Source organism: Chrysemys picta, chromosome 4 (assembly GCF_011386835.1).
Source record: "Chrysemys picta bellii isolate R12L10 chromosome 4, ASM1138683v2, whole genome shotgun sequence".
Lineage (NCBI taxonomy): Eukaryota > Metazoa > Chordata > Testudines > Emydidae > Chrysemys > Chrysemys picta.
This window is the reverse complement of record NC_088794.1, coordinates 43,332,042-43,344,947: the sequence shown is the minus strand read 5'-3', so window position 1 is coordinate 43,344,947 and position 12,906 is coordinate 43,332,042. Positions and strand designations below refer to the sequence as shown.

The following is a 12,906-nucleotide window of genomic DNA, read 5'->3' as shown; positions in this document are numbered from 1 at the left end:
TTTAAGGCTTTACCGTTTCTGAACCGGTTTTAAATTGCATCCAGTTTTACCTTTTGGAAAGGGCTCTGAGATATTCACTTGAAGGGTGCTATAAAACTGTAAGTGGCTTATTGAAAGAATGACTGATAATGTATGATTAGTCTTGAGGCAATCTTCTGCAGTTTGACTTAAGTGCCTGAAGTAATTATATTTCTATCTTTATTAGATATTGAATACAAGATACAAAGCATTTGAAAGAATTCAGTTAAATCTGAGTGTCAAGTTGTAATAAATAAGTATATTTATTTAAAAGGGCATTTTCCTAATAATAGCTTCTTAATGCCACTCTACATGCAAACACAGCTTTGCCACAGTTTATGTTACTTAAATTAAAATATAAATTATGTCAATTCAAAATTTTAAACCACTTTTTAAAAATTTGTAGTGAAAATAACCACAACTGTCAAAGCAGACATCTAAAATATATTAGATTTTTTTTTACAGTTTTTAGTAACTTTATAATATCTGTAAGACTGAAAATGCTTTGGAACTAAGGAATAAGATCTCCACCTTAATTGCTCTTTAGCAATAATTGATTTCATACCATTTCTTTAAAAATGCACAAATCAGTTAACATAGGAAACCACATGAGCATTTTTCAAATTAGCAAATCATTAACTCACTAGTACTGTTTCTACAGACAAATAAATACTGATTAAAGGGTCTGGAAATCTGAGACTAACAGTTAAATTTACAAATGTGTCACATGCTTTCATGAATATTACAGTGAAGGAAATATCAAGTGCAAAGAAAAATAATTAAGTTAATTCCAATTTAAACAGTACTTTTTATGTAGCAGCCCATGTTTCACATAGGATTTAACAGCTAATGCTAAATTTCTCACAATTAATGAGGGGGCTTAGATTTAGTATTCTACAGTGAAAAAAAAATTAATATAGGAACAGCTAATCTAATTATGCACAGTTCTAAATAAAAGTATTACAAGCTTTTGAAGTGCTTTGATACATATTAAAATGCTGATACCTATTTAGAATAACCATTCTATAAATAATGATAATCCTGCCTCAACTTGATACTAGTGGTGGGGGAGGGGATAAAGGTTTGCATTTCCTTTAAGAGTATTAAAGTTGTCAATGAGTAGAATTGAGTGAATAGAACATTCATACTCCACTAAAGAATACATGTTTACGGTGCACATAACAAGCGGAGAGTTCAGAAACTATTATTCTTACAGGTATTTCAAGAGGTTCTGGTTCATAATTACTATGACCTAAGATAATGAAAAGGTTAAGATACATTGAGAGATGTATTTCTATATTTCTGATTACAATCATCATGTTAATTTACTCATTTGCATGACAACATAATACATTTACTATAGTTTCATACAATTTATAAACTGTGAATTTAAAACTGAAAGTCACAATTTGCATTGACTTCACCTCTTAACAAACACCATTCCTGTTATAAACCGAACTGGCTTCCTCCAATAGCAATAGCTATGGTTGTTTTTTCAGTATAAATTAATCATGACACAAAACCAAAAATGAAAATGTCTCTTAAGAATAATTTCAAGTACAAATTGCACCAATGAATAATAGTGCACAATCTTAATTAAACACAACTGTGCAGCTGTGAAAATAGGCTAAATCTGTCCAAAGCTATGAGTTGGCTTTAAAGGCTGGTTTGTTAGGGAGTGTTTTCCTAAGGAAGGCTGGGCCCCCAGTCTTAATCAGCCAATAAATTATTTCCTGCAATTACATTAAATAGAAAATTATCTTCAAATTGGGAATGTTAATTGAAAATCAAAATTCAGAGTGAAGTTTAGAAATTACATGCTGAATATAATTAGTCTAGAAAGGCTTCACCTCTATTTCATAAATAGGCTTTTGGTAATTCCTCAAGTGACCATTCAGTAAAGCTACCTACTTGTAATATAGTACAGTAGAAAAATATTTTTCTGTTATTATATATATATATAATTTAAGTTAATTATTTATAGAAAGGGAGAGAATATGTCATCTCTAAAATATACTAACACAGATACAGTCCTACATACCTATAGCCATCAACCCCTCCCTGCAAGTTTAAGTTACCTTTTCTGCACTATATTAAACAGGAATACTCAGGTGTAAGGGCCAATTCCTGCCAGCCCTATCCACGGGAAACTCCTGTTTACCTCAGCAGGAGTTCTGCACATGGAAGACTGCGAGATCAGCCTCTAACCAAAGGCTGAATTTAAGCCATAATTTCCAAGGAGTATGATCAAATACTCCCACTGAAATAGCCCATCAGATTAATCCTTAGTTATTGTCCCATCGATCCACAAAACAAGCTGTTCTGCTAAAATAAATGTTGACAAATATTATGGGTAGCTTATTTTTAAATATTAATAATTTTGCAATTTTAAACTTAAAATATTCAAAACTAACTTACCATAGTCCTTAGCAAGGGTAAGGGTTACCATTTCAGTAGTTAAAATTAATTAGACATGTAAAAGGTGTCTCAACATTGCTAATTTCCATTTTACCTTATTTTATTTTTGCTCTGTTATAAATTAAAATCAGTCAAATGATTTTTTTTAAAGTCTGTTCAAAAAAAGTCTCCCTAGTTATAACCCCTGAAAACAGGGGTTTATAATGGAAGTGCTGACACAACCCTAACTAAAGCAGCGCAAATGGTGCCGCTATAATACACAAAATCAAGTTCTATTATTCTAAACTATCCTCGCTCGTGGGGTTTTTCTTTACTGTGCTCCTAGCCAAACTGCTGAAGCATGAAAAATTTAAATGCAATCAAGTGGGTCCAATTCTACTTTACTAGAACAAGTGTCTACAGTGGTACAATCTTAAAACGAGATGCAACAGATTTGTTTGGTGCTTTTCTTCTTTATTTTTTTTAACTGTTTATTTATAATACTGTGCAGTGGAGATAAAATAAGAGGAAATTACACTCACATGATATCAGTGTATCAACTACACAGCACACATTATAATCAGAGAGAAAAAATATATTCTCACACTGGTTAAATTGACTGGTTAGCACAACTATCAGCAAGGCAAACAATATACCTACAGGATTTGAGAAAGATAGGTATGAATCCAGAATCATTTATCTGAAGTCCATTTCCCTATTTAGCTTTCCTAATTTGGGTTAAACAAACACAGGTTCGGGTTTTACAAAATCAAAACAAGACACATCTCACTTTCAAACTGAGATGGACAAAAGTGGAACCATTTAGCCAAACCTCAGTGAAGTTGAGGAAATGGGAAGGGTTGGTAAATCGGGACCCCAATTTCAACCAGCCTTGGTTTCCATGTTGTAAAGCCAAAATCCCAAGCGTGGGTCTGCGCTGCTCCCATATTTAATGTCAAAATGTATAAGCCTTAATTTTTACCCTTAGAAGAATTTGCCTGTCCTCTAATGGAGGCTAGCAGTCAGTCATTCTATACAAACATCACAGATTTCCTTTTTCCTAAAGGTAATGCTTGTCATCCGTTCCCAAAACTACAAATGATTATAGAAACTTTTCATCTAAGGCTTTTCTATGGCCTGAAGTTCTTCAAATGATTTAAAGCTGCTTCCTTTAAATAACTAGGTGGCATGCCTAACACCAAAGGCATGTAATGTCTAAAACTGTCCATCCATTACTCACAGAAGGACCAAACGATGAAATGCTCCAGGGGAAATTAGGGATCAATTTTGGGTCCTAGCCAGGGGATATTTAAACCCAAATTACACAGCACTAATTTACAGACATCAATAATGTGAGAGCCTAGTCACAATTTAAGAATACCTAAACCATCTGATAACAATGAGCTATATGACAAGGGACACTTGTGGCTGACCATAGATTGCAATGGAATCTAAAGACTGTTTTGTCCCACCCCATCAAAGCATTCATAAAGCTATGTCTATAATCCCAATAGTATAGACGCAAGGTTTTGACAATGCCATGCCTCCTCTCCTTAAAGGTGGCCATCCTTATTTCCTCCCCCAAAAGCCTCAGTTTATCAAAGCACTTAATCACATGTTTAACTTTAAGCATCTAAGTTCAAGTGACTTCAAATTGGACTGCTCACCTACTTACAGTTAAGCACATCCTTAAGTGCTTTCATGAATCAAATGAATGAAACAAATGAATTATAAAAGAAACATTTTTCAGAAGTCCTCAAAAAAACTTTAAAGAACCATTTTTCCTTCTAACTTTTCACAAGAACTTCATGAAAGATGTTCATGAAAGATGTTACTCAGTTAAGCCTGGAGAGTGAAGTCCTCTCTCTCTCTCTCTCCACCAGGGCAGCAGAAATGGAAGTTTCTCCCATCCTTGTCAAATCTTACCCAAAGGGTCCTCTGCTACAGATCCACACCCACATCCATACGAAAGTGATTGTGCCACTCCTGGTTGCTTGCCCTCCTGTTCCCGCTCCCCGTGGCAGACTCCAGCACCCTATAGAGGTAGGCCCTACATGGAACTTAAGAGTCAAATCATGAGTCCTTAGGCCTCCTCCTAAACTCAAGGCCTGCATCCATGAATCATGCCTTAACAACTGACCACTCCTTACATCTGTGCAATCCCTCCATTATCAACTATAGACCAGATCCTGAACTGGGGTAAATTGACAGAGCTCCACTGAAGTTACTGGAGCTGCATCAATTATTCCAGCTGAGGAATTGGCTCAGAATATTGTAAACACACAGGGAAATTATCACTATTTGCCTTTGCTGTGGAAGGATCCCAATTTCTAGTTATGGGAGCATTCAAATATGACTTAATTTAAAGAAAAATGAAAATGTTGTGCCAATAGCCAAATCATTTTGCAGCTCTGCTCCCGTAAAACAAAGTTATGTAGACATAACTCAGCAACATAATTCATTGTTTATCTAATGCTGTAATCCGTCTGTCATGTAAGAATAAACAGTTATTTCCTAAAATTATAAAGTCCCACATCTGATTGCAAAGAGCATTAGTAACAGGAATAAGCAGTTACTAAAATACTCACTACTCCTGAAGCCCCATATTCCTACGTGTGTCCCTACATACAAAACCTACATGGAGTTAGACTGATGACACATCAGCATCTGTGAGAATGAGAAGAGAGTGTGGGCTGTGCATAGGACTGAAAGCCAGTAACTCCTGTATTCTACCCCTGGCTCTGCCACTGAGGTCCAGTGCGGCCTTGGGCAAATCAATTAATCAGTCTCTCAGTTTTCCCAATCCCTACCTCAGAGGGGGTTGTGCGGATTAGCTAGATGTTTGTAAAGCACCCTGAAGATTAACAGTGTTAAATTGATTCATGAGAAAGGTCATTCCAGGAATTGCATTGGGAATAAGAGAGGGGAAAAGGAATAGATTCAAGGAATGGCAGTGAACAACATTAATTGCAGCACCCAAGACTCCAGCTAAGATAAACATCAAGCTAAGTGATATAAGTGCAGCCTCCACAATACACACGTTCTATTTACAAACCAGATAAATTACTCGTTACTAGAAATAGCCTGAATCACAAAATTTGATTCCATATCCACTCATACTCCAAAGCTCAGGAGCATTAAGATCTGGTCCCATCTCTACTTCATTCTCTCAAATGTATCATATAATATCTTCACAGTTTTTTGAATGATGCAAAAGCATTTTTTTTAAAAAAGACTGGCATTCACCTTTTGCCATTGTTGATAATTATACTGACCGTGCAGTCAGGTACGTTCCCTGGGGGTTAGACTAGATGACCCTTGTGGTCCCTTCTAAACCTATGATTCTATGTAAAATATTAGACTTAAAAAATGATTCGGTCTCTTTATCTGACTGTCAAAACTAAACTAAAAAAAAAAAAACACACCCTACAACCCCTGCAGACTTTATGGTGAAAATCCTATGCAAGCTATTTTTGGTAGGTGAAATGTTCCTCTATCTTTATTCAGTATCAGTATTTTTCACTGAGAACATGCAGCCCCATTCACACAGAATGCAGTGAAGGGCAGTGGAATACAGGATAATGACTTAGTACCCGAGATGTATTCTTCTCAAGTCACAAAAGTTAATATTTTCTACAGTTTATTTTTAGCTGACAATATTGCTGTCACTTTATTTATACAGCTTAAGACTGTTCTTTGGACTGGAGCTCATATGCCCTGGAATGCTTTGACTCATGAATTGTTTCTCCTGATAATGTTACATCACGCAACCACCTCTGTTTAATTGGTTAGTATTAGCTTCTCTGTGGTGACTGTGAGGACTTTAAAGTCCTATGACTGTGTCATGTGTCTCTGGATATCCAATTTCCTACTGTTGCAAAAAAAAAATCTGACTTCAAGCAATCTTTACCAACGACTTTCCAACATGTGAACAATAGTGAGTGTACCAGCAACTTATCCATCATAACTTGTTAGAATTTGTTGCTTTAGGCAGCAAGTAATAGAACATATATTTTACTAAAAGTACCCCATTAACAATAAGATTAAAAAACAATGGTTGCTATAAATAAGTATTAAGTCACAGGTTTTTATGGGAAAGAATGCTTAATTGTTTAGCTAAAAGACTACATAAATGGATTTGATAAAGGATGCCTAAAAATACTTAGAGGAATTTATTTCAACATGTTTAGACTTTGAGTCAACAATTCACATAAAAAAGAGAAATAGCTTTTTACCCTAATAAAGCAAATGTTTTAATAACTTGAAATCTGCAACTCAATACTTCAACCTGTAATGCAGAAGATCCTAACAGGTTGTTAATTAAATCCTTCTGATACGTTACAGGATATATGCTATATTGGTAACATACAGGATAGATATGCTATATTGGTATAAATACAATGTCTTTGTATATTTTCCTCCTACAATCAATTTTCAGTAGCTGCATAGGACACCACAAAATATAGTAAAGTGAAAAGTTAGTCACAGAGTTGCAAAAACAAAAGCGGACGTTCCATGACTCAGTGCCACTCAACACAGAATTGAGTGATACATATTATCTACAATCAGATTTTCCCCCCAATATTTTTGATGCTCATTTCTAAACTAAATACAGCATTTCTGTAATTCATCTTCTTTTCAGATAATGAAACAAAGTCTCAATTTCAGGCTCATCTGTAGTCACTTTGCACTAAACCATCTAATTATTACCACCCTATAACAAGAAACAATGTTTCTGCAGTTCAGTAACAGATTATCTTCTTAATGAAAACCTTACAGTACAAGACTAAAAAACATTTCTAGCAGGCAAAGTATTTCTGATTCAGTAAAGGTTATGCAAGCATCAAAGCAGTTAAATATAGGTGCCAAACCACATTGCCAGGAGCTCTTAGTACTGTGAGGTAGTGTTACCTGACAGCTTGGTGAATATAAAATTACTTGTTTCTCCAACTGAAGACAATCAAATTGTCACCTTCCATTGTAATAATGCACAACTAGACATCAGCAAAGTGCAAACATAATTACCAGGAAGAAAACAAAACAAACAAAAACAAAAATATCAAATCTAAATTTCTCTTAAGGGTAAACTCGAAAGGCTACTCAAAAAAGGGAGTTCATTTTAATACCAAATACTATGGTGCAACCCTGCTATTATTTAGCAATAAGATTTATAAGTCTTGCATTAAGTGAAAATGAAAAACAGCAGAAGGATAAATATATAAAAAGCATAAATACTGGTAAAAACCATCCAGTGTCTCTCATATGCACATATAAAACATTACACTAGTGCCCTGGTGTGCTCCACAGATAAGTGTGCATCTGCTGCATTACTGTTATTATAAACTTCTATATCCAGGGGTTTATCTCTAACTCATAAAATATAACTCCAGACTAGAACCTGGCATGCATTGATTTAAACAACAAGCAAATTGCTTTTGGAACTAAAAAACAACTTTCAGTTTCAACTTGAAATTCCACAGATCATTAATCTACAATGGGTATAAGTGACGTTCAAAATTTTAAGAATTTGAAGGGCAGGGTTTTGGAATGGTAAGTTTAGTTCATATGAACTAACATTTTCAACACAAATGTCTTGAGGGTGTTCGGTATCTGGACTGTCTCTCCAGCAGTGATATCTGCATTTTGACAAGAGACATCATCATGAATGGTTCCACGGTGATCTGTGAAATCAAAGACTGAGTTTTAAAGATACTGTAGCTATGGACATGCTATGCCACACAAAATAGTGCCTTTTTAGGATTTACACATTATAAAGTTCCTTATCATTTTGATTTATTCATAAAATGTGATTTATTTTTAAAAACTGACCCTTGAAAAAATTGCATTACGTAGTGTTATGGGTCATATTTTATAAATTGCATATGTATTAATAAATATTCAATAAATACCTATTGATCTGATACACTACAATCTAGCATGTAAGTCCATCTTTTTTAAAGTCTTCTGACACAAGCAACCTCGTGTTTTCAGCAATGCTAGGGGAATCACAAAAACTAAAAAAGAACCAAAGAAATGCAAAGCTGACACTCCATCTTCAGCAATAGGTTTTGTCTAGTTGCAAGAATGGAGGAGAGAGCACAAAGAGCTCCTTTTCCCACCTTGCACTCCTGCACAGTGGCCAGACTAGGGTTACCATCCGTCCGGCTTTCCCCGGACATGTCCGGCTTTTCAGCTTTAAATGGCCGTCCGGGGGGATTTCTAATAAAGTAGAAATGTCCGGGATTTCCCCCTTCCCCTCATGCAGAGTGCGGCGCAGCTGATTGGACGGCTGGGCCTGATTGAAAGCCGCTCGCAGCCACTGGGGCCTCTAGCAGCCAGAGTCCCTCCCCCCTCCCCCACTCCCTCCTCCCCCGCAGAGCAGCGCCACAGTGTTTGGCTGCATGTGGAGCTCGCAGCTCTCCCTCGGCCTAATGTGGGGGGGCAGGCAAGGGACAGGGAACAGGGGGGGTTAGATTGGTCGGGGGGTCTGGGGGGGGCTGTCAGGAGAAGGGGGTGTAGAGAGCACTTGGGGCAGGCAAGGGACAGGGAACGGGGGGGTTAGATTGGTCGGGGGTTCTGGGGGGGCTGTCAGGAGAAGGGGGTGTAGAGAGCACTTGGGGCAGGCAAGGGGGGTTAGATTGGTCGGGGGTTCGGGGGGGGGCTGTTAGGAGAAGGGGGTGTAGAGAGCAGTTGGGGCAGGCAAGGGACAGGGAACGGGAGGGTTAGATTGGTCGGGGGTTCTGGGTGAGCTGTCGGGAGAAGGGGGTGTAGAGAGCGTTTGGGGCAGTCAGGGGACAGGGAGACTTAGATAGGGGTGGGGTCCTGGGGACAGTTAGGGTGGGGGGGGTCTCAGGAGAGGGCAGTCAGGGGGATTCTGAGGGGGGCAGGAAGTGGGAGGGGGCGGGGCGGTTGCGGGGCTAGGGCGGCACTCGGTGTCCTCTTTTTTGATTGTTGAAATATGGTAACCCTAGGCCAGACAAAGCCTAGCTCTTGTGCACAGAGAAAACGCAAACACTGCTCCAGACTAGAACAGAAATTGGTGTTAGCCTCCCAAAAGGGTGTGGAGAGAAGGGCCAGGCCATGGTCCTGCCCCTATATGCACAAGCAAGCAGATCTGCCCCCAAGTCCTGCACCCAGTCTCAGGCCCAAAGTCTCCAGGAGCTCCAGATGGATGTCTATACCCTTTTCCCTCCCAACAATATTGCAAGGACTTGTCTTAAAGAGAAAATCTAGCCCCTAATTTGAACCACTGAGCCTAAGACTTAGATAGTACATATCATACAACATGGAACGCTCCTCCTCTTCATTGTGTGGGTGCATGTCTCTCCATAGTTAAGAGCACTGTAGCTGATACCTGATAATACAGCATTACTTTCAAAGGGCAGTGCGGCACCCTGAGGAGTATTCATAGAGTTATAGAGGAAGATGTGGGGACAGCAAGTCCACTACATTCTTAAAGTGACAGCACTTTACACATAAATTCATGAATGAGCATGAACCCTTCAATTAGCAACATGAAATGAGTCTAAAATGTCAGACTTTGGTTTGATTTTTGTGACTTTGGTGAGTTTGTGTTTTCGTTACAACTCTTATTTTACTAAAGCCGGCTCATGTGTGTAACCAGATTGTGTTGTGCATAGTGTTTCCTTGTTTTGAACTGGTGCTTACACAGTACAATACCCTACATGCATATAGAACTGTTCATCTTGCAGGATCTGAAAATGTATTTACAGACCATGTACAGGAATCACTTAATTCACCAGTGAACAGCAACTACTACTTGGGTAGAAGGCCTCAACAGTGCTTTAGGTGTGGGTTATGAAGAACTATGGCCAGCTGAAACTTCAGGGAGAGTTTTAAGCAGGCAAAATGTAACTGCTTGATTGGCAATTTGGCCTGGAAGAATACTGGGACAAACCCCTCTAACACTTATGCAAAAAATATGCAGTGCATTCTTCAATGATCACAAATAGACAGGGTCCCCGATGTATGTGGACAATAAAAAAAAAGTTTCTAATTATATTTTAGGTGAACAGATGAAAGCAACAGTTGAATAAGTTTGAACAGTTTGAAAGTTTCTGTAAAACATTAAATAAATAACTACTTGTGTTCTCCATAACTTAAACGGACCAGCTGCCATTAAAAAGGCATGAACAATTTGAAGTTCAATTTACTAAAAGTTTCCTCATTTTTTGGACTAGATTTTAGGTATTTTCCCCTCTATCCTGACATAGTATTCACTGATTAAATCTTTATCACAGTTTTAACTGCCCTTTACATCTAAAAATTTTTTTTTTCATGGAATATAGAACAAACTAAAGCTACAATTTCTAACACTCTAAATAAACATTTAGTACAACTAAGAAAATAAATAATTCTTTGTTTTTAATTATTTTAATTTATTTTTAAACTAGCGCCCCAATTTAAACATTAATGTAGTTTTTAAAAGGATTTTATTGGAACGTGTGGGTTAGGCATTGGAAAACATCACAGAACATTAATGTTAGCTTCCTGTAGACTCACAGGTAGAACCTAAATTGTTCAGTCATTCAAGTGAGATCAGCGAGAGTACAGCTTCTGTATAGGGCACACTAATGCTGTTAATTGCATCAACTGCAAAGGAAGCTATAGTATTTTCCCATACTTAAGGTTCAACCCTACAAATTGCCAAACACCTCCTGTGAAGGACTGAGAACCCTCCATTTCCACTGACTTCAATAGGAGTTGAAGGCACACAGCACCTTGCAGGATTGATCTGTAATTACTAGAAGAAAAGTGCAAAAGCAATCCTAAGGGGAACTGTGAATAATGATAAAATTATCAGTTGTTCCCCAACCCCAAAGGTTCCATTACAATATTTTTAAAAATACATTGAAATAAACATTGCTAAGCATAGGGATATATTAGAACAAAAAGGAAACCCAAATCCAGACAATCCCTGCACCAGAGCACCAAATAGAAGTTGTCTTCAGTGATTTGAAGTGCAGTTGTCTTCGGTGACAGTTTAAGGGAAATATATATAACATTACATTTCCACTCATTCAAATTATTTTTTTAAATAACTCTTACCGTTACCATTTGAAATTCAGTTAGTTCTTATACTACTGACTGCAGCTCGAGCACTGAAATGTTCTTATATAGTGCCTGATGTGGTACATAACAGCTGAAATAAATAGCTCTCTATTGTGGTTTTCATCTCTGACCTGATTTTTCCTATGTTTTTAGGATACACCATATGATCTGTATTTGAAAATGAAGAATCCTAGTTTTCTCAACACTGTCAATTTTTGCTCAAGGCTATATGTTGTAACAGTTTCCCACTTGTGTATATTGGTAATAATTTATCATAGTCAGGCAAACAATATATAATACGTGCTGCTGATTACTTCTAAAGACAAAATCTAACGGTTTCATTTACTCCTGCACATTTGTTGTGAACTATGTCATCAATTTAAAAGTAAGGCATTTTCTGTATAAAACATGGGATTTTACTGGCTTCGGTAGCAGTGTTGACATCCACACCAAAATACATGAATGAGACGCTCGTTCTCCAGGGGTCTATAGGATAAAAAAGAGCCCTGCACTTATTTAATGTTTTGTGACGTTCTGATAAAGAATTGTGACAAGTTGACATTATGGGCCAAATCATCAGCTGGTATAAATCAAGGTCGCTGTATTGAAGTCAATGGGGCTTTTCTGATTTACATCAGCTGAGGATCTGGCCTTTTATCTTGATACTGCATACAGAACGTAATATTGGGTCATGATGTAATACAACATTGCCAGGTGTTGAATAAAAATCATCAGGTGAAGATGCAAATGTTACACCATCATGATAGATCACATGGCACTATAATAAATTTTTCCCCAAAGGGCAAAGATAAATATGAGACAACCTGAGGGGATGATGTAGAATCTGCATTCAGAATGGTAGAAGACTGGTGTATTCTCAATATCCTTTCAAATCATTCTGCTTTAATTTGTTCAAAATAATATCAGGCATAAGTTCTTGGAATAAGCATTTTCAAAAATAATGACAGCGACTCCTTTGATTAGTATAAGTGGCAACATTAAACAATCATTTTACAACCTGCTGTAAATTCTAATATAATTTTATTTTCAATTTAAAAGCTGAATTTTTGCTGCTATTCTTTAGTGAAATGGGGAAGGGGGTACAGCAGCTCCCGTCAGGGAGAGTCATGTGGGACATCAAAATATGTCAGCCTCCAGGACAGCATCCTCAATTACTGAGCTACTAATAATGGACTCCCAACTTATGGACTCTGTGGAATTCTCTCCATGCAGTCCAAGTTCCATACAGGGGAAGTATGTGAGGACTGCAGAAGCTGGGGAGGAGATGGCAAGATGGGGAGGGAGGCACATCCTTCTCCCTCCAAATCCATATAAATTAGGCAGCAAAGATACCGCCTCAGCCTTTATTATTTTTTCTGCTGAGCCACCCTCTCCCCTCAGAGTCTTGGGAGCTGCTGC

General features: G+C 37.5%; 1 protein-coding gene across 46 annotated transcripts in view; it reads right to left on the bottom strand.

Annotated features, from left to right (window-relative positions):
- Positions 1–12,906, bottom strand: part of SOX6 (SRY-box transcription factor 6) — a 456,705-nt gene that overhangs the window by 276,706 nt on the left and 167,093 nt on the right. The gene's annotated exons all lie outside the window — the stretch shown is intronic.